The sequence below is a fragment of the Mesoplodon bidens genome (genome assembly GCF_964165515.1).
Source record: "Mesoplodon bidens genome assembly, chromosome: 3".
NCBI lineage: Eukaryota > Metazoa > Chordata > Mammalia > Artiodactyla > Ziphiidae > Mesoplodon > Mesoplodon bidens.
The window spans coordinates 112,401,495-112,422,012 of NC_138178.1; the positions used below are offsets into that span (position 1 = coordinate 112,401,495).

At 39.4% G+C, this 20,518-nt stretch overlaps 1 protein-coding gene across 4 annotated transcripts in view; it reads left to right on the plus strand.

The window, feature by feature from the left end:
• Positions 1-20,518, plus strand: part of AKAP6 (A-kinase anchoring protein 6) — a 595,645-nt gene that overhangs the window by 87,098 nt on the left and 488,029 nt on the right. For 3 of the 4 annotated variants that reach the window (XM_081229676.1, XM_081229679.1, XM_081229678.1), the window contains one exon: positions 16,170-16,381. The gene's annotated coding sequence lies outside the window, so the exon portion shown is untranslated. Of the gene's footprint in view, positions 1-14,310; positions 14,431-16,169; positions 16,382-20,518 lie in introns of all 4 variants that reach the window. The other variant, XM_081229677.1, reaches the window with a different exon arrangement.

The window sequence follows — 20,518 nt, forward strand, 5'->3', positions numbered from 1 at the left end:
GCTCTCCCAACCTCTTTGTCCTTTTCCCCAAAGTACCTGGGACAGACTTGGGCCTCTCTTTCAGGTAGTTATCTAAGCCTTTCTGCTCATTCCCTGATACCTGAAAAACTGACTTCGAATCTGAAGGACTGGAGCCTCTTAAGATGTTGGGGTTTTGAGAGTCAGAGCAGAAGGTTCTAACCAAGGCTGAAGTTTGAGAGCACAGGTGCCTAGGATTCTTTCTCCTGAAGTATTGAATGAATCAGACTCACCACTGTTCAGAATTCTCCCAGCTTCTTTCTTTAGCATCTTCCCCATTTAACAGTAGCATAGAGTTGCTGCATCTTATAACAGATGACAATTTACAGGACTAGTATGATGAAACCTGTATTTAACATCCATTAGCATTTGAGCTTCCTCAGCTTGCAGGGTTTGCTTAATTTCTTTTGACTCAATGCCTAAAAATCAGTGCTTATTTGCATGGGAGACTTTATCTTCTTAGTATGGGTCTAGATGATCCACAGTAGAAGGCATAGGCTGGGACAGCATTGCAGTGATTACTATTGCTGCCCTTACTACTATTGCTCTATTATTGTTGCTGCTACCTGCTGCTCTAACAGTGATCTAGCTGATGCTGCTGTGGCTGATTTTGCTTCTACTAGTATTGCTTCTTCTGCTGCTGCTACTAGTCACCATTCACATATTCAGTTCTATGCCAGATGCTGTAGGGATTTTTAAAAATTCATTATCAAAGCCTTGAAGATGTTTATAGTCTACATAAGACTAACCTGAGAAATAATGGCTGGCAAACAAGCACAACATTTACCATTTATTTAGCATTAATATGTGCCAGATGCTTTCTATAATTAGCTCATTTAGTTATTTTGACTATTCTAACAGATAGGTCTTACTATTAACTCTTTCCAACAGATGAGAACATTATGTTTAGAGAGGGCAAGTAACTTGCCCATGATCACACAGTTAGTGAATGACAGACCTGGGATTTAAACCTAGGTCTGTTGGGTTCTAAAACCTTTGCCATTTTCACTGGGCTGGCCTGTAGACTTTAAATACAGAAAGCACATTCCCCGTTATTTTTTTCTTTTTTTTTTTTTTTGCGGTACGCGGGCCTCTCACTGTTGTGGTCTCTCTCGCTGCGGAGCAGAGGCTCCGGACGCACAGGCTCAGCGGCCATGGCTCACGGGCCCAGCCGCTTCACGGCATGTGGGATCCTCCTGGACTGGGGCACGAACCCGTGTCCCCCGCATCGGCAGGCAGACTCTCAACCACTGTGCCACCAGGGAAGCCCATTCCCCATTATTATCTCAGGGAATTTCACAGTAGTCCCCAGAAATGGCAGGGCATGTATCGTGACAAAAACTGAAACACAGAGAAGATGAATGACCCTCAGAGCTAGTTACCAGGACTGAAACTCAAGGCTCCCAATTCCCAGCCCTGTGTTCTGCTTCTCTCTGGAGCCACAGTGTGTTTTACTGACTCTCTTTATAAAGCAACCCTTCAAATTAGCACAGACCCAAAGCCTGAAAATTAGGCCAGGGAAACAAGAGTTCTAGCAGTTATTGAGCTTGTACATCCTTGTAGCCTTGCCATGCCATGTACCTTGTGCAGCCACACTCTTTGATCAGTAGCGTTGTCTTTAAGCAGCTTTGTTCCTTGAGCAGCATAGGCACTATAATGTGGAAATAAACACCTGGGCTGTTCATATTTTCTATTTCTTCAGTCTTGGGAGCTTGTGTCTTTCTAAGAATTTGTTCATTTCTTCTAGGGGGTCCATTTTGTTGGCATATATATATGCTTGTTGTAGTAGTCTCTTATGATCCTTTGTATTTCTGTGGTGTCCCTTGTAACTTCTCCTTTTTCATTTCGAATTTTATTCATTTGCACCCTCTCCCTTTTTTTCATGATGAGTCTGGCTAAAGGTTTATCAATTTTGTTTATCTTTTCAAAGAACCAGCTTTTAGCTTCATTGATCCTTTCTATTGTTTTCTTCATCTCTATTTCATTTATTTCTGATCTTATCTTTATGATTTCTTTCCTTGTACTAACTTTGAGTTGTGTTTGTACTTCTTTCTCTAGTTGCTTTAGGTGTAAGGCTAGGTTGCTAATTTGAGATTTTTCTTGTTTCCTGAGGTAGGATTGTATTTCTGTAAACTTCCCTCTTAAAACTGCTTTTGCTGCATCCCATAGGTTTTGGATTGTTGTGCTTTATTTTCATTTGTTTCTAGGTAATTTTTGATTTCATCTTGATTTCTTCAGCGGTCCATTGGTTGTTTAATAGCATATTGTTTAGCCTCCACGTGTTTGTATATTTTACAGGTTTTTTTCTTGTTGTTGATTTCTAATCTCATAGTGTTGTGGTTGGAATAGATGCTTGATATGATTTCAATTTTCTTAAATTTACCGATGCTCACTTTGTGGCCCAGCATGTGATCTATCCTGGAGAATGTTCCATGTGCGCTTGAGAAGAATGTGTATTTTGCTGCTTTTGGATGGAATGCTTTATAAATATCAATTAAGCCCATCTGCTCTAATGTGTCATTTCAGGCCTGTGTTTCCTTATTGATTTTCTGTCTGGGTGATATGTCCATTGATGAAAGTGGAATGTTAAAGTCCCCTGCTATTATTGTGTTACTGTCAATTTCCCCTTTTATGGCTGTTAGCATTTGCCTTATGTATTGAGGTGCTCCTATGTTGGGTGCATATATATTTACGATTGTTATATCTTCTTCTTGGATTGATCCTTTGATCATTATGTAGTATTCTTCTTTGTCTCTTGTAACAGTCTTTATTTATTTTAAAGTCTATTTTGTCTGATGTGAGTATTGCTACTCCAGCTTTCTTTTGAGTTCCATTTGCATGGAATAACTTTTTCCATCCCCTCACTTTCAGTCTGTATGTGTCCCTAGATCTGAAGTGTGTCTCTTGTAGACAGCATATATATGGGTCTTGTTTTTGTATCCATTCAGCCCACCTGTGTCTTTTGGTTGGGGCATTTAATCTGTTTATGTTTAAGGTAATTATCAATCTGTATGTTCTTATTGCCATTTTGTTAATTGTTTTGGATTTGTTTTTGTAGGTCTTTTTTCTTAAAAAATAAAATTAGTATCTTACCATATACCAAATAGGGTATTTGACCAATAATCAGTGACAATATAAATGTCCATCAACAGGAAAATGGATTAATGAATTTTGGGCTTCTCATGAAATGAAATACTTTACAGCAGTTATAATGAATGTCCTAGAGCTATTTCTGTCTACCTGGATAGATATAAAAAATGTAATGTTGAGCAAAAAACCCCAACTTTATGCAGGGCCACCATTACATAAACTTTAAAACCAAATTTACAATACTGCATAATGTATATGGATGCATCAATATCTAGTAAACTTGTGGAAACATGCATAGGAATAATAAAAACTGAGTTTGTAATAGAAAAATGTCTGAGCTAGTGGCTGCATAGTTTAGATCTGGGTATTGCTTTGATCAACAAGAATTTATTGAAAACTTAATACATGCCCATGAGTGTCAGATTGTACCAACAAAGTTTTGTTAGGCAAGACTTTTGCAATTGGTAGCCTCTAAAATGTGAGGGGTCAGTTGGAAGCTCTTTAAGGCATAGTCTCCTCTTCATGATTTATACACAGCTAATTTATATTGTAGATTATTGGAGTGAGCATGGTCTCTCTTTTCCACTGCTGACTGAATTCTGGGTTGCTGCTGGGGAACCACGTGGTCAAGGCAAGATGCCTGGAAAGGTCTGTTAATGAGGGAGCGTTTGTGTTCCAGAGATAAATATAAACATTTTGGGGATTATATTCAATATGCTGTGTCTTGGAGGTTAAGAGTACAGGCTCTGTCCAAAATATACAAACAGCTCATACAACTCAATAACAAAAGAGCAAACAACCCAATCAGAAAAGGGGCAGAAGACCTAAATAGACATTTCTCCAAAGAAGGCATACAGATGGCCAATAAGCACATGAAAAGATGCTAACATCGCTAATTATTAGAGAAATGCAAACCATAACTACAATGAGGTACCACCTTACACCAGTTAGAATGGCCATGATCAAAAATCTACAAATAACAAGTGCTGGAGAGGGTGTGGAGAAAAGGGAACCCTCCTGCACTGTTGATGGCAATGTAAATTGGTATAGCCACTATGGAGAACAGTATGGAGGTTCCTCAAAAAACTAAAAATAGAGTTGCCATCTGATCCAGCAGTCCTCTCCTGGGTATATATCCAGAGAAAAATAATTATATTATTTTCATATAATTTGAAAAGATATATGCACCCCAGTGTTCATAGCAGTGCTATTTACAATAGCCAAGACATGGAAGTAACCTAAATGTCCATTGACGGATGAATGCATAAAGAAGATGTGGTATATATACACAATGGAATATTACTCAGCCATAAAAAAGAATGAAATAATGCCATTTGCATCAACATGGATGGACCTAGAGATAAATATACTAAGTGAAGTAAGTCAGAAAGAGAAAGACAAATACCATATGATATTACATATATGTGGAATCTAAAATATGATGCAAATGAACTTATTTACGAATAGAGACAGACTCACAGATATAGAAAACAAACTTATGGTTACCAAAGAGGAAAGGGGAGGGAGAGAGATAAATTGGGAGTATGGGATTAACAGATACATATTATGTAAGTAAAATCAGTAAACAATAAGGATTTACTGTGTAGCACAGGGAACTATATTCAATATCCTGTAATAAACCATATGGCAAAGAATATGAAAAATAATACATATATATATATATGTATAGCTGAATCACTTTGCTGTATGCCAGAAACTAACACAACATTGTAAATCAACTATACTTTAATTAAAAGAAAAAAGAGTACAGGCTCTGTAGTCAGTCCACCCACCTGGATTCAAATCCTGGTTCTGCCACTTACAGCAGCAAGATCTTGAGCAACTCTTGGCGCCTCTGTTCCTTATCTGCAAAATGAGACTCAGTACCTTTCTCACAGGATTATTTAATGATTAAATGAATTAATACATACCCTAACCATGCCTCTCACATAGTTAGCTATTATAAGAATAATTATTATAATTTTTTCTCTCATTTATTCTTCCTTATTTCCCAAAAAGTAACTCATATTTGTCTAAAATATTTGAATCCCTTACTCTGTATACCTTTGCTGTATATATGTTTCCTTAGTAATTTAAGCTGAGAGTGTATTTTTATTTATTTATTTATTTATTAAATATTTATTTATTTAGCTGCACCAGGTCTTAGTTTTAGCATGTGGGAGCTTTGTTGCCATGTGCAGGATCTTCTTTGTGTCATGCGGGATCTTTAGCTGTGGCATGTGAACTCTTAGTTGCAGCATGTAGGATCTAGTTCCTCGACCAGGGATCAAACCCAGGCTCCCTGCATTGGGACCGTGGAGTCTTAGCCCCTGGACCACCAGGGAAGTCCGAGAGTGTATTTTTAAAAGATAGCTTTTAGATACAAAAAAAAAAATAAAAGGGAGAACTATACCAGTTTAGAGATTAATAAAAGAACCCGTTTCTAAGAATTCCAGATGAGGACATATTATAAAACTCTTAGAAGGATAGCATTTAGAATATGCCTCTTCCTAGTTTAAAATTCTGAGTGGCTCCACATCCCCCTCACCCCATAGACTGAGCCCTCTTTAAGGCACATTCAAGATCCTTTCATTCTACTTCTCTCATCTTGCATACTCCCCCTCACCTTCTGTAAGTCAAGTGAACAAGTAAAGTGTGGATCAGAACGAATATGTCACCCTTAGTAGAAAAGCTCAAAAGTTCCTGTTCTAGCCACAGGAAGTGCATAGCAATCCTTCATGTACATTAATTATATACTTATACTTAACATAGTGCAGCAAAGTTACTCTTAATTATTCACATATGAATTTTTTAGTTCAGCAGTTCTCAATCCTGACTGACCATTAGAATAACCTGGGCAGCTTTGAAAAATACATGTAACATCTCAAATATTATAGTAGTATTTTTCTCCTCATTTAACAGTCCACAGTGGGTGTTTCAGTCGAAGAGCAGTTTTCTTCAACTGATGCTGCAGGGTGGTGCATCCTGGGCACACAGGGGTTCCACCTCAGTCTCTCTACCTGGTACCATCTGGTTTGCCGGAACTTTCTTCCCTTCCTCATCAGAGTTTACCTCTTCTAAGTTCCGTTTCTCCATAGAAATGGAATCTGGCTAATCTGATTAATTTGAGCTAATAATAATATTTTACATTTTATAAACACCATACATTGTTAGTATCAATGAAAATGTTAATTAACATCTACTGAGTTTCTGGTATATGCCAAGTACCATGCTAGACACTTCAATTCACACTAGAATGTCAGCTCCCCAAAGACAGAGATTCTGGTCTGTTTGTTGACTGATGCATGCCAAGCACCTAGAATGGTGCTCACTAAATATTGGTTGAAAAAATGAATAGATAATCTTAATAATAACATTGAAAGGCAGAATTATTATCCCCATTTCCCAGAGGAAAAATGTGGAGCTTAGATAAATGCTTTGCCCAAGGACATACACCTAGGTGGGAGCAGAGCCTAGAAGAATTCAGGCTCCAAAGCCTACATTCCTTCGCACCTTTTCCCTTCCTCTGTGCTGCTTTCCCTTCCTGTTGCTTCTCCCCTTCCACTTTCCCCCATTTCCCTTGCTCTTTTCCTCCCCTCGTTTTTTCATTCCTCCTCCCCTTTTCCCTGCCCTTTTTTCTCTTCCTCATTCCCCTGTCCCTTTACTTACCTCTCTCCCTCTTTCTTTTCCTCTTTTTCTTCCTTCTCTTTTCCCTTCCAACATTTTTTTCCCCTTTCCCTTTACTCATTTCCTCCTTTCCCTTTCTTTCTTATAACACTTAGAAATACGGCATTTGCTTCCTAGATTCTCATAGCACTGTTAGGTAAGCAGAGCAGTTACTCCTCATTTTGCAGTTGAGGACTCTGAGAGAGGTTAATGCCTTGCCCGATTTCCTGTGGCTGTTAGTGGTGGGGCTTCAACCTATTTGTCTTCCCACTCGTCTGCTTAGTGCCTGTCCCACAGCACGCACTGCCTTGCGGGTATCAGTGGCTGCGATGGCAGATGGTGACACCTCTCCTCCAAAACACTCATTAGCTTCCAACTGAGTGGAGTGGATTCTGAGGTAATTTAGGAACCAAAGCAGGTTTGTGAGGGAGACCATGAGGCAGGTGGGACTTAGACTCTCCTCAGGTCCCACCGTCTGCGTGACAGTTACTCATAAGGCTGTCTCCTAGTAAGGAGACTCCAAAGCTGATTTCAAAGCCCACCAATACATGGGAGCCCACACAGCATCAGAAACAGTGCCTCAGAATGGTGCCACTTTGGTGGGGGCGGGGGAGGGGTGGTGGTATTTACTTATTTTAAATCACCACTTGAAGTCCCAGATAGATAAATGGTGCTGGCTCATTTTTACTGTGACACATCATCTTTTTGTTCAGTCTGTCTCATCTCTTGTACTATTCGTGATACTCTATAGCACACCACTAACATTTTAAAACCTGAATGGCACATTATTAAAATGCTGACCAACTACAGCAGGTACTATCTACAGTTATGCCACACTTCTTGGGTGTTTTAAGACATTAAGCCAAGGGCCAGCACACCAACTAAAACAGGTCCTGAAGTATTTTGATCTTATATTAGTTAGGAAACATACAAGATATGGTTGTCTTTTTTCTTGTTGGCTAAATTCCATACAAGATCTGGGTGTCTTTTTTCTTGTTGTTGTTATTTTCTCCCTCTGTCCCCCAGCTTTATCAAGGTATAGTTGACAAATAAAATTGTAATATATTTAATTTGTACAATATGATGATTTGCTATACATATATATTGTGAAATGATTACCACAATCAACTTAATTAACACACCTATCACTTCACGTGGTCACTGGGTTTTTGGTTTCTTTGGTGAGAATGCGTAAGGTCTATTGATACACTCTCAGCAGATTTCAAATATACAATACAGAATTATCAACTATAGTCACCATGCTGTACATTACATCCTCAGAACTTACTCATCTTATAATTGAAAGTGTGTACGCTCTGATCAACATCTTCCCCAAGGCCCTGGCAACCACCATTCTGTTCTCTGTTCTATGAGTTAAAAATTTTTTTTTTCAGATTCCACTTACACCATACAGTATTTGTCTCTTTCTCAGGCTTATTACATTTAGCATGATGCCCTCCAGGTTCATCCATGTTGTTACAAATGGCAGTATTTCCTTCTTTTTTATGGCTGAATGTATTTTATATATATATACACACACACACACACTTATATATGGAATGGGAGATATAAATCCCGTATATAGATATCTTCCACAGATTATATATGTCTTCCACATTTTCTTTATCCTTTCATCTTTTGATGGACACTTAGGTTGTTTGTATATTTTGGCTATTGTGAGTAATGCTGAAATGAACATTGGAGGGCAGATATCTCTTTGAGATAGTGATTTCATTTCCTTCGGATATATACCCAGAAGTAGGATTTATGGATCATACGGTAGTTCTATTTTTAATTTTTTGAAGAACCTCCATACTGTTTTCCATAGTGGCAGTCAGTACCAGTTTACATTCCCACCAACAGTGTATAAGGGCTCCCTTTTCTCCACATTCTGGACAATATTTGTTATCCATTGTCTTTTTGATAACAGACATCCTAGTAGGTGTGAAGTGATATCTCATTGTGGTTTTGATTTACATTTTCCTGATTAGTGAGGTTGAATATCTTTCATGTACCTTTTGGCCATTTGTATATCTTCTTTGGAAAAGTGTCTATTCAGATCCTTTGCCCATTTTTAAATTGGATTGTTTTTTTGCTATGAGTTGTAAGAATTCTTTTATATTTTGGATATTAAACCTTTATTGGATATATGGTTTGCAAATATTTTCTTCTTTTCCTTTGCTATGCAGAAACTTTTTAGTTTGATGTAGTCTCATTTATTTTTGCTTTTGTTGTCTGTGCTTTTGATGTTGTATCCAGAAAATTACTGCCAAGACCAATATCAAGGAGATTTTCCCCTATATTTTCTTCTGAGAATTTTATGGTTTCAGGTCTTTTCCTTAAGTCTTCAATCCATTTTGAATTTATTTTTGTGTATGATGTAAGATAAGGGCACAATTTCATTCTTCTGCATGTGGATATCCAGTTTTCCCAGCTCCACTTACTGAAGAGGCTATCTTTTCCCATTTTGTGTTCTTGGTGCCTTTGTTGAAAGTTAGTTGACCACATATGCATGGGTTTGTTTTGGGGCTCTCTATTCTATTCCATTGATCTATGTGTTTATTTTTATGCCAGTACCACATTGTTTTGCTTTCTATAGCCTTTTATGATAGTTTGAAATCAGGAAGTGTGATGCCTCCAGCTTTGTTCTTCTTGCTCAGGATTGCTTTAGTTATTTGTGATCTTTTTTGGTTCCATGCAAATTTTAGGGTTGTTTTTTCTATTTCTGTAAAAAATGCACTGACATTTTGATAGGGATTAAATTGAATCTGAAAATTGCTTTGAGTAGTACGGACATTTTAACAATGTTATTTATTCTAATCCATGAACATGGGCTACCTTTCCATTTATGTGTGTCTGCTTTAATTTCTTTCATCAGTGTTTTATAATTTTCAGTGTACTGATCTCTCACCTTCCTGGGTTAAATTTACTACTAAGTATTTTATTCTTTTTGACTCCATTGTAAATAGGATTGTTTTCTTAATTTATCTTTTGTTGTAGGTATATAGAAACACAACTTAGTTTTGAGGAGCTGGGATCTTAATCTGTTTGGGCTGCTATAACAGAAATACCATAGACTGGGTAGCTTATGAAAAACAGACATTAATTTCACACAGTTGTGGAGTCTGGGAAGTCCAAGATCAAGGGGCTGGAAGATTCTGTGTTTGGTGAGAACCCACTTTTTGGTTCATAGACAATGCTCTTTGCTTTGTCCTCATATGGTAAAAGAGGTCAAGGGAGCATTTTGGGGCCTCTTTTGTAAGGGCGCTAATCCCATTTATGAGTGATCCACCTTCATCACCTGGTCACGTCTCAAAAGTTCCATTTCCTGATACCATTACCTTGGGGGTTAGGATTTCAGCATGTGAATTCTGGGGGGATACACATATTCAGTCCATAGCACCGAGCAAGCACTATAAACATAGAGCTAGGTAAAGCAATGCTTTTATTACTTGACTTTATTGTTTTGTATGTTATCTCAGTGTATTTATTATGGTATATGTTCTTTTTGTGACATGTATACTTACGAATATTTTAGATTTACTTTTATGTTTGTGTCTGTGTAATCTTTTTCAAAAGAATTCCATGAAGCAATAATATTTTGTATTATGGTGAAATGTTTTTACAATAAATACATTTTGATAGAATGTTTAAACCAGCAGTAAATTAGTACATTTAAAAGTAAAATGTTATCACTGGCTAGAGTAAGAGGGAAATATTGGTATTATGTGCAAAAACTCATTCTCACCTATGTTTTTAAATCTATATGTGTATGTGTTTATATGCATGTATATTTGTGTTTGACTGGTGGTTTGGGAGTTTCTAATTGCATGTCTTTAGCTGGCCAGGATCAAGTCTCTGAGTTTGACAAACTCATGTAAAGAAGCATTTACTAGGCAATGTACACAACAAGTGTTTGCTACACAAACTACTCTGCTCTGGAAGACTTAGTCTTTGCCCTGAAGATGCTTGAAGTTGTTTCCATGACAGACATGCATCCAGTTAATGGAATATAAGGCAGCCTGATATAACGACTCAGTTAGATGTAAAGCAAAATGGATACTTGTAATCGGCTGAACATTTCAGCTCTCTTGCTTGTTTCATAGCACTCTAGCCAATGAAGATAACTTTACCAATGGTGTGTAACTCTACTTTATATAGAGCTGATTTTTAAGAGTACATTTGCTAAATTGGATTATTCACTTAAAAAAATGTTTGTACCTTGTAAAACAAATCTCTTTTATCAGAGATACTTGTAACTTTGATTTAGTGAGCCCTTTAACGTATTATTTACTGTAGGAATTTTACATATGAAGGTATGATGTAATTTGTTTCTTTTCCAGAGAAAAGAATCACTTTTTCTAACTAAAGTTATCTCGGGAAACTCCATCTTTCTAGAATGCATTATGCTTCTGCAGGGTTAGTTATTTTAATGTAAATGAGGTTTAGTTATTTTATTCATGATTTTTCTCAGGTAAGGGGAGGAATCTAGTTTTTTAAAAGACCGTGTGGGCTGAAAATGCTATGTTAATTAAAAGACTCAGTTGTAAATAACTTGAAACAGGTATCATGATCACTATTCCTTCTGTCTCTGATGACACATATTAAATGTTTGCTGGCTTACGTTATCATTTTTGGTCAGATTTTCTTAGTAGCAAATTACTTTTTGTTATTTTAGGCAGCAAAAGGAAGGGGAAAAGATTTACACATGTAAGCCTTAGTAAAATCTTATAACATTTCAAACTCTGCTGTGATAAGGAGAAAGCTGTTAGGAAATTTTTCTTTGCCTGGAATAGAAATGATGTTACTTTAACAAAAAAGAAATTAAGAAGGACTTGTTAGGGGATTACTTATGCCTAGGAGTGCGCTAAAGGTTATGGGGGAATCAAAAGTAGCACAAGACCTTGGTAGTACCCTAAAGAGCTGTTTACTTGAGTAGATAAGATTAAGACCTATGAAAAAATTGAGTACTACAACAGGAAAGCCCAGAAATGCCAGTGCAAAATTTAAACAGCACATAAACCCTCATCATATGTTGGTTCTGACATATATAGGTATTTCCTTTACCTATATAACTCAGCACAACTGGACTTCCACCAGCACATTAAAGCCACTTGGTTTTATGTCGAATGTTTTTGTTTGGCGTTAAATCTAGTGAAGCAGCAAACCATATTAACTCTAAAGTTGGGCAAGAGAAAATCTTAAATTCAGAAGATGACAGGGAGACCTTTGAACAGGTTGGGGCCAGTTTCTTTGGCGAAAATCACCCCAAGGTTTGCTTCAGGTTCCAAATTGAGGTGTTCATTCAGGAACTAATCCATCCTCCCTGGGCTTTTGGAGGCTTTTTGGCCTTTGCTGATGGGAATTTTGCCTGGGAAAGGACAGAGGAATGGGGCTTAAGCTGATTGGAGTCACTGTCAAGTCTGGGAATATCCAGGAGAAAAGATGAATAATGCATTGCACCTTCCTTGTGAGGGGGTCTTGCCATCTCTGGCCCTGACCCTAACCCTTTGAGGAGTCTCACTGTTCAGTCTCATGCACCATTCCAGAGCCCAAGTTTTTTTTTTTTTTTTCTTCCAAGTACGCTTCATGCTAATGGTGCCACTTTATGCCTTACACAGTTTCTTCAATGATTGGATCAGTTAGGGCTCTGTTTACTGTGACTGAAACCCCAAAACATACTGGCTGAATCAGAAAAGGGGCTTTTTGGCTTTTATAACCTACAGAGTCAGAGTAGGGCTGATTTCTGGCCCAAGCAGTGTCATCAGAACTCAGTTTCTTTTCTCTCAACTCAGCTCAGCCCTCCCTCTGTTGGCTTAGACAGGTTCTTCACTCATGAATACAAAATGGATGAGCTACTTCAGATTTGACACCCTTTCAAAACCAGGAGCCAACAGTGATTTCTTTACAATGTCTCACTGTATCTTATTGGCTTCAGTGGGGTCTCATATCATCTCTGAACTAATTTCTGTATGTCTGGGGATGGAACAAGCTTTTTGGCTTAAGACTGAGCGGCATTCTGCATTCCTTGGTTGGATTCCCACCCAAAGCATATAAGTTAGAATGTGGAAGAGGTAATGTCTGAGAGGAAATAATAAATCCAAACATTAGCTAACTACAATAATAACTGAGCTTATTATTAATATTATGGTTGCAAATTCTATTCTGATCACCCATGATTAATAATAATATCTGCGCGGTTATCTAAAAAAAGTAGAAGGGATGGTGTGCGTTTGACAACAGTAAGAGCCACACATGACCACTGTAATTTGGTGTCCAAATATTTTTGGCCAACAAATGTTCTTAGAAAGTATATAGTGTACTGATTAAAACAGCATCTACAGGGCTTCCCTGGTGGCGCAGTGGTTGAGAGTCCGCCTGCCGATGCAGGGGATACGGGTTCGTGCCCCGGTCTGGGAAGATCCCACATGCCACGGAGCGGCTGGGCCCGTGAGCCATGGCTGCTGAGCCTGCGCATCCGGAGCCGCGCTCCGCAACGGGAGAGGCCACAACAGTGAGAGGCCCGCGTACCGCAAAAAACAAAACAAAACAAAAAAAAAAACAGCATCTACAGCCAGCATGGGTATATGGTCATGTAGGCCTGTGGTTAGAGTGCTTGAGTACTTGTATATTTTGTGAATGAAGGTCAATTTTGAAGCCGGAATTCCAGAAGTGGACATTGTTGGTAAAGGATTAACTAAACCCCTTCTCCTTCTGCATAAGATTTCGACCTTTGGTTAATTCTGTAGCTCTGTTCTCCTGGAAACCTGAAAATAATAAAATGTCAACAGTATAGCCAAGTAATATTGCTTAGGGTTGAAATGACCCTTGGCTAGTAAGAATGGCCACCTGGAAGTAGGAGAGTTTCCTTGGTATGGCCCTGACTCTGTTCTCCAAGAGGAGCTGTTTATCCATTCTGCCCATGGCCCTGGCTCTGTCCCCTGGGAGGACCCCTTGTCCATTACCTTCCCTGAAGTGAGTAGTGAGGGGTAAGCCCGCATTGGTAGCTGTGCAGACTTTGTAAGCCATTTCCTAACCATCTTATTCCAGAGTCCAGAATCTTACTGGACCTACAGGCGAGAGCTAAATAGCCTCCCCTGACTGGGGTGAGTGGGCTGTTAACGACAATATTAACAAAGGTTCAACGTTTCTGACACTTTTGGTTTCCAAATGCTTTTGTAAACATTAGCGCATGCAGTCCTCAAAACAACACCACAAATTGAGGATTTGGGGGTAGTGAGAAAGGCCATTGGGAAATGCAAGGTGAATTACTACAGCCCCATTCACACAGCAAGAAAATACTTCATGACTTGCTTCTGCTTTATGGGTCCACTTTTTAAGCCAATCCAGGCCATTTTGGGGGCCAGTAATTCAGCCACTTCAGGTTGTTAAAAGTCTGACTTGGCCTCAGATTTGATGAGACATCCATCCTTTCCCACCAAACCAATGACTTTTTTCTGGCAAAGGAAACTCATACTGAGAAGCCATATTCAAGTCTGGAACACCTGATCCCACCCTCTTCTCTCCCTTTTATAGAACCGTGGATTTCAGTTATGGAAAGGCTGATAATATTGTCATAGAGCCATGACTTTCACTCCATCTTCCCCAGTGGCTGAGGGTTTCATCAGAGTGCCTTCAGAGGTCAGATCATAGCAGGTGAGATGGGGGATGGGGTTGAGAAGAGCTTGTCAAACTTGGCTCTGGGCTTCTTATACCCTCTCAACCAGGGCAGCCCAGCTTTGGTCTGTATCATTAGAAGATAGGGTTCCACTACTAACAAAAAACTTGAAAACCATGGTTATTAGCTAAATCCATCATCTCTGCAGATGGAAAACTTGAGGCCCAGAGAGGTTAATTGATTGACCTGATGTTACACAGATGCTCACTTGAGGAACTGGCATTAACACTTGGGTTTCCTGAATCCCAGATCGGTGCTCTTTGCACTGGAGTGGCTGCCTGTTACTTCCCTTGGTGTGGCATGTGGCCTAAGATAAAGGGTGGGAGTCAGGCTCTGCCCATGACTAAGAGCATGGATGACTTGAGCAGGCAGCTTCACATCTTGCTCTTGGCCTCCCAATTCCTCATTAGGTGAAGCAAGAATAATCCTGGCTTTGCATCAGGGAGGGGATGCTCTGTGCATAGCTGATGGTGCACCCTGCTAGGATCTTGGCATCTTTCAGGCATTTTATCAGCCCCCATTTACCAAGCCACTGCCTGAATTCCTTCTGCTATTTCATCTCCCCATCCCCCATGCTGCTGGTTAACAATGCCGTTTAAAATCTCAAGTAGGAGGGGACGACATAATTGTCTCATCAGATTTGGGGGTTTTAGAATGTTGTTCTTCCCCAGAGTTGTGCAGATAGAGTGGATGTATGTCGGTCAGCTTGATTCTCTCTCTATCCATGGTCTGAGAGTATTAAATATGCAAGAGATGGCTGCTTTGTCCATGTCTCCTTCTCCCCAGTTCGCATCACATAATGTTTGTTTCTGCTCAGGAGTGGAAAGAAATGATTGCTTTAGATTTGCTTTTCTTTTAGGAACTACAGAAATACCTCACTATGTCTTATCTAAATGTGGCTTTTCACGCAGTTTCAGCTTTTGTGGGGGGAGGGGTGTGAGTAATTTCCTCCTGTGTGTCTCATTGCCCCATAGAGAGGAAAACAGAACCCCGATGTTTGGAATGCCAATGATTTAGGAAGTTTCTAGCAGGTCTGCCATTTGTTCCAGCTACAAGGTTTGGTCCCAGAAAAAGACTCTTGCCTTTTGTCCCTGAGTGGTAGGGGTTCTCTGCATGTCAAGGGAAGGGGCCCGAGAAGTTGAAGGTGATGTGGTGTGCCCCCTAGATTCTAAACCTCCTTCCATGTGCCTATCCAATGCTCAAGTGAGAGCTGGGGCTAGTCTGCATGAGAAGGTTCTGTGTCACGTGTCATGTGTCTGGGTTGGTGTCCATCAGTGGAAATGATTAGGATAGACTTTGTTGGTAGGAGTTTGTCCATATTCTGAGAATTAAAGCCTATTTTCTTTAGAATTAGAGTCACTTTCTCAGCTGTTTATATTCCATTTTTAATTTTTTTTTCTGTTCTTTTGGTCTTTGACAAATGAGAAAAATTCTTTTTAGTAACTTTAAAAAAAAGTAATTGAAACGCTGTCCAGAGAGGAAAAAGTAATCAAATTGCCTAACAGAGAAACATTGTCCATTTGAGTTTTTATTTGTTTTAGCACTAAATCTCATTCCACCCCCCCACTTTTTCTAAGTGTGTAACAACAAAGTAGGAGGTAATTTTTATTTTTTCCAAAATGACTTCAGGGAAATCCCTTTTAAACCTATGGATTTTAGCCCAATGAGGGATCCTCTTCCTTTGATCTAAATTTTGCATATTGTCTGTTTCTTACAGGGCTTCCGTATTGTCTCAGGCTCCACTGGAAATGCAGCAAGGATTCCTAGCACATCCCAGTTGCCATAGCAACAGCAGTCTTTCCCATAATGAGCTGCATCATCTGAACTGATGTCACAGCATCATGCAGCAGGTCAAACAAGGCATCTCCTAGTATTGCATCCTACAGATGTGCTGTAAACATCAAAAGAAGGCGGTGGGAGCAGGAGATGGTGAGTGTTAAATGTCTGGGCCTTAATTTTATGGCTGTTTTCTTGGTTAGTCGGTGTCTGCTAAGGCGGTGATGGGGGGATGTTGTCTGCTTAAAATGGACTAGGGAAAGAAGGGCTGTTTTACCTAAATCTGTTTTCAGGCTGCTGGGTTAAGACAAAGGCCTATAAGAGTCATAGAGGGATCAAAATATGTGGAATTATTCTTGTTCTATCTCTGCCTGTTATTTTTAGTGTTCTCATGGAATTTTTCATAAACATAAGATATTTTTCTATTGCAAAACCCCAAATAGGCTCTAAATTGAGCAGTTCACAGTATTTAAAGATTGTAAAGATATCTATTTCTTTTTTATGGGGAGAGCTCATTGGTCCCCTATTTGTTCTTGTGATTTATGAAATATTAGGTGATTTACAGTATGAAATTCAGTATTTACCTCGGTTGGGTTTCAGTTTCTTCATGGCAAGGAATGAATGCTGAATAAGCATTTGACATAACCCTGATGTGAAAGGGGATCTCTTGAATGTTCAAGACAGAATTTTTAAAAAACATAGAGACCCAAACAAAATGAAATTACTTGAGCCTATTGATTTATATGATAGTCCTTCGACCCGTGTCCTTCATAATTAGTTAAAAGACTGCCACAATATTTTTTCATCTCTAGCTAGTCCTCAAAATAGCTGGAGTTATCTGCAGGCTGACTTGTAACAAGTCTCCTCTCTGCGGCAGTTGCAGTGAAGGGTACCCTATGGAGAGCCTCTGCAAGTGGCAGTGGTGTTGCTACCTCTTGCTTAACTTTAACCAGAATCTGATAAGATGAATAAATAGCAGAGTCCTCAGTGATTGTGGCAAATACAGATCTCTGGGCTCAGTCATAACCTCAACTCAATTCTGAAACTCTATGTAAACACGTATGGTGCTTATTTCAACTCCTAGCTCTGTCTTTAGGCCTCTTCATTATTATTTTTTTTTCCTAAAAAATATGACCTGACATTATCAGATAAGGAGCAGTGAGTTGCCTTTTGTTTTGGGCAATGGATTTCCCCGGTGCTGCTGATTGCTACTAAGGGAAGGAAAGGAGGAGGCGCATGTCAGTCCAATTGATCAGTGTGTCCACTTGGGATCAGGGAGTGGTCTTTGGCTCAGTGCTGCCAAGCTGATAGTTTTTATTTGAAAAGTCGTACAGGAATGAACGGCAACCCTTGAGTTCCTCTTCTTTGAGGCTGTTTATTGAGCCTAAGAGAGATGTATCACAGGAAGCAGGAAAAGCAATACCTCTTGCTAGCTTGGAGTGATTTGTTTTTTTTGTTGTTTTGTGGCTTTTTTTGCACAGAGTCGAGCCTATTGGTCCCATTAGGTGCTAGCTGGGATGAAAGACCTTGGATTTAATTAGTTTGTTTATACACATCACACACATGCTGCTCTTGGTCCTTTAAGTTTATGTGCCTGACATGCAGCTGTTTGGGATGGGAGAGGTCAGCTCAGCCTGGCTTTATCGCAGGCACTTAGGAGCATGGTTTCATTGCCTGCTTTTTTTATGTCGTAAAATGTGAACAGAAAGCTCTGCTGGGACTTCTGGGTGTGAATACAGCTAAGTCAGAAGCTCTAAGGTGACAGGGAGGAGTGCTAGATGGTGATGGGGGAGGGGAAAGTGCATCTAGTGGCTAGATTATGGGTCTGGAGAAAATCACTCAGTGGCCATTGGAATTCATTTAAAGTATTACTTGCAAGGAAAAGCAATGAAGAAAGACTTGCTTTGGTAACATAAATTGCTAGGAATAAAAATAACCAAAGGCAGCATTTTAAGGAGTTTCCTATTTGCTTAATTTTTGTTTCTTTTGTCTAACAGTGCTCTCAGCTGCTTCATCATGGGTGATTTGTACCATTACTGGAAGTCGCAGAAGCCAGATTCCTTAAAGGCAATGATAGGAAAAGTGGAGTCATGCTTTGAGGGTGGGGAAGGCGCTGGAGGGTGTGGGCTGACGCAGTTATTTGGTAGAATCTCCTTCTAGTTTAGAGGGCCTGTGATCTCTCCTCACGTCTGCAAATGTTCAAAATGCTTTTGCAGTTCCCCAACTTTATGCTTTTGTGCTCTTTTTGCTCTAGGAGAACAAAGCCCTAGTAACGGGAGCTGTCATCCTGGGTGCTCGGTTTCTTTGCAGAGAGCCACAGCCTGTGCTGCTCTCTGATTAGCTGTGTCTTAATTACTGGCTAAGGCTATTTCAGTTGTCTTAGTTTAATATATCCCCAAGGGGTGGATGGGGTGTGAGTGTGTCTGGGGGAAGGGAGAGATTGCTCTATGGCTGCATTTTGTGGTGTTTCACTGAAACTTTCTAGAATTTAGAGAATTTTGTTTCACAGTGATTAGTGAAAGATCATTAAGATCATATTTATTGTGTGGCCAAGATTAGACCATGGAAGCCTGACAAGAAACTAACTTCCTCCATGCTTTTGGTTATGGCTTTCTTCACTGAATTACAAAGGTACAAAGAAGTTAATTCTTTGTAGATAACTAGGCCATGGTGGGGTGATAAAAAGAAAAATCATAGTAACAACCACAGCTCTTATTTATTCAATTCTTATTATGTATTGGCACTGGACTAAACATTGTATGTAACTTATTCAGCCCTTATAATGACATTATGAGATAGAGAGTAACAATCTCATTTTATAGGATTAAGTTATTATTATTTACATTTTACAGAAACTAAGTTTTAGCCAGGTTACAAATTTGGCTAAGGTCATATAGTTAATAAGTTATTAGACCAGGATTCCAAATCAATGTGATTTGACTGTGATGCCCACCTGCTTACCCACAGTCATCTTAGTTTTATAACATCTTAACTGTGTATACCATAAGAGCAGTCATCTTTACTCTATCAAACTCACCCCACCCTTCTCATTGTAATTGGAAAATCAGATTTCACACATAGAATGAAATCTCATTTACAGCACTAAGATCCATTTTACTACAGGGATGAGCATGAATCTTGGTCAGATCCTACTCTGATCCCAGAGATTAAAGTAATGCAGACTTGATGCTCAGACCTTTTGCCAGTACCCTTGCTTGACATATCTTTCTAGCGGGATCTGAGTATGGGAAATGCTACACGAATGAGTGTGGGCCTGATGGAGTTGTAATAAAAGCAGGTCTTACCTGAGTCAGTAATGATTCAAGTCTGTTGTACCTGTCTTACCAGCTACATATGTAGTGCTCTGCTAACTTGAAGACGTTTGAATTCCTTGCCAACACCAGCAAGGAATAGACGAGTAGACTTCTCTTACAGTCAGGAAGGTGTAATCCATCTCATGGGTTAGGAAGATAAAAGAGAGTTATTTTGCTGAGTATTATCAGTGGCTGAATCTAAATGCTGCCTACCTCTGACAAAGTACAAGAATGACCGTCTTGTGCAACATCCTGGAAGCCTTGTGTTTGAGGAGAGCTGCTATAGTCATCTCTGCATCATCTTGCCCATCCCCAGCTATCCACGCCCAGTGTCATTATTGGGCCGTAAGGGCTGTTCTTTGTTTGACTGTGGGGCTAATGCACACACTGACAGCACATTGATATTGATTCCGGTATGATGAATACTTAGAAATATTATTCCACAGAGCTCATTAGCCATTACTAGGTTCTGGGAAGAAGTTAATCTTTGTCCCAGCCTGTTTCAAGGAGGCCCAAGCTCGTGTCTGCATGAGCTACAGGAATTAGAGGCTGACCAGAAAGCAACGGAGTTGCTGGGTGCAGTGACCACAGGAGTTAGGTTCTATTTAGGGAATAAAAAAGCCAGTGGAAGTTAGGGAAGTTGGTAGTCCTGCTACATGTCTCAGGTTTCCTTCTATTTCCAATCCTAGAATCAGGGAATGATAACTTGTTTTGATCCTATGTATTGAATTCAGTTTAACACCTATTTATTGAGTATCTACTATGTGCCAGGCAATGTCAGGAACATAGCAGTAGAACAAGACATGCAGATCTCTTACCCCACTGCATTCTAGCGGTGGTGTGGAGATAAAAATAAACAGATAAATTTACAGTGGAATAATTTATTCTCTTTGATACTGTAATACTATTTCCATTTACTTCTATTCCAGAGATACACCCATTATCTCTGCACATATGCATATATGGTCTACATGTG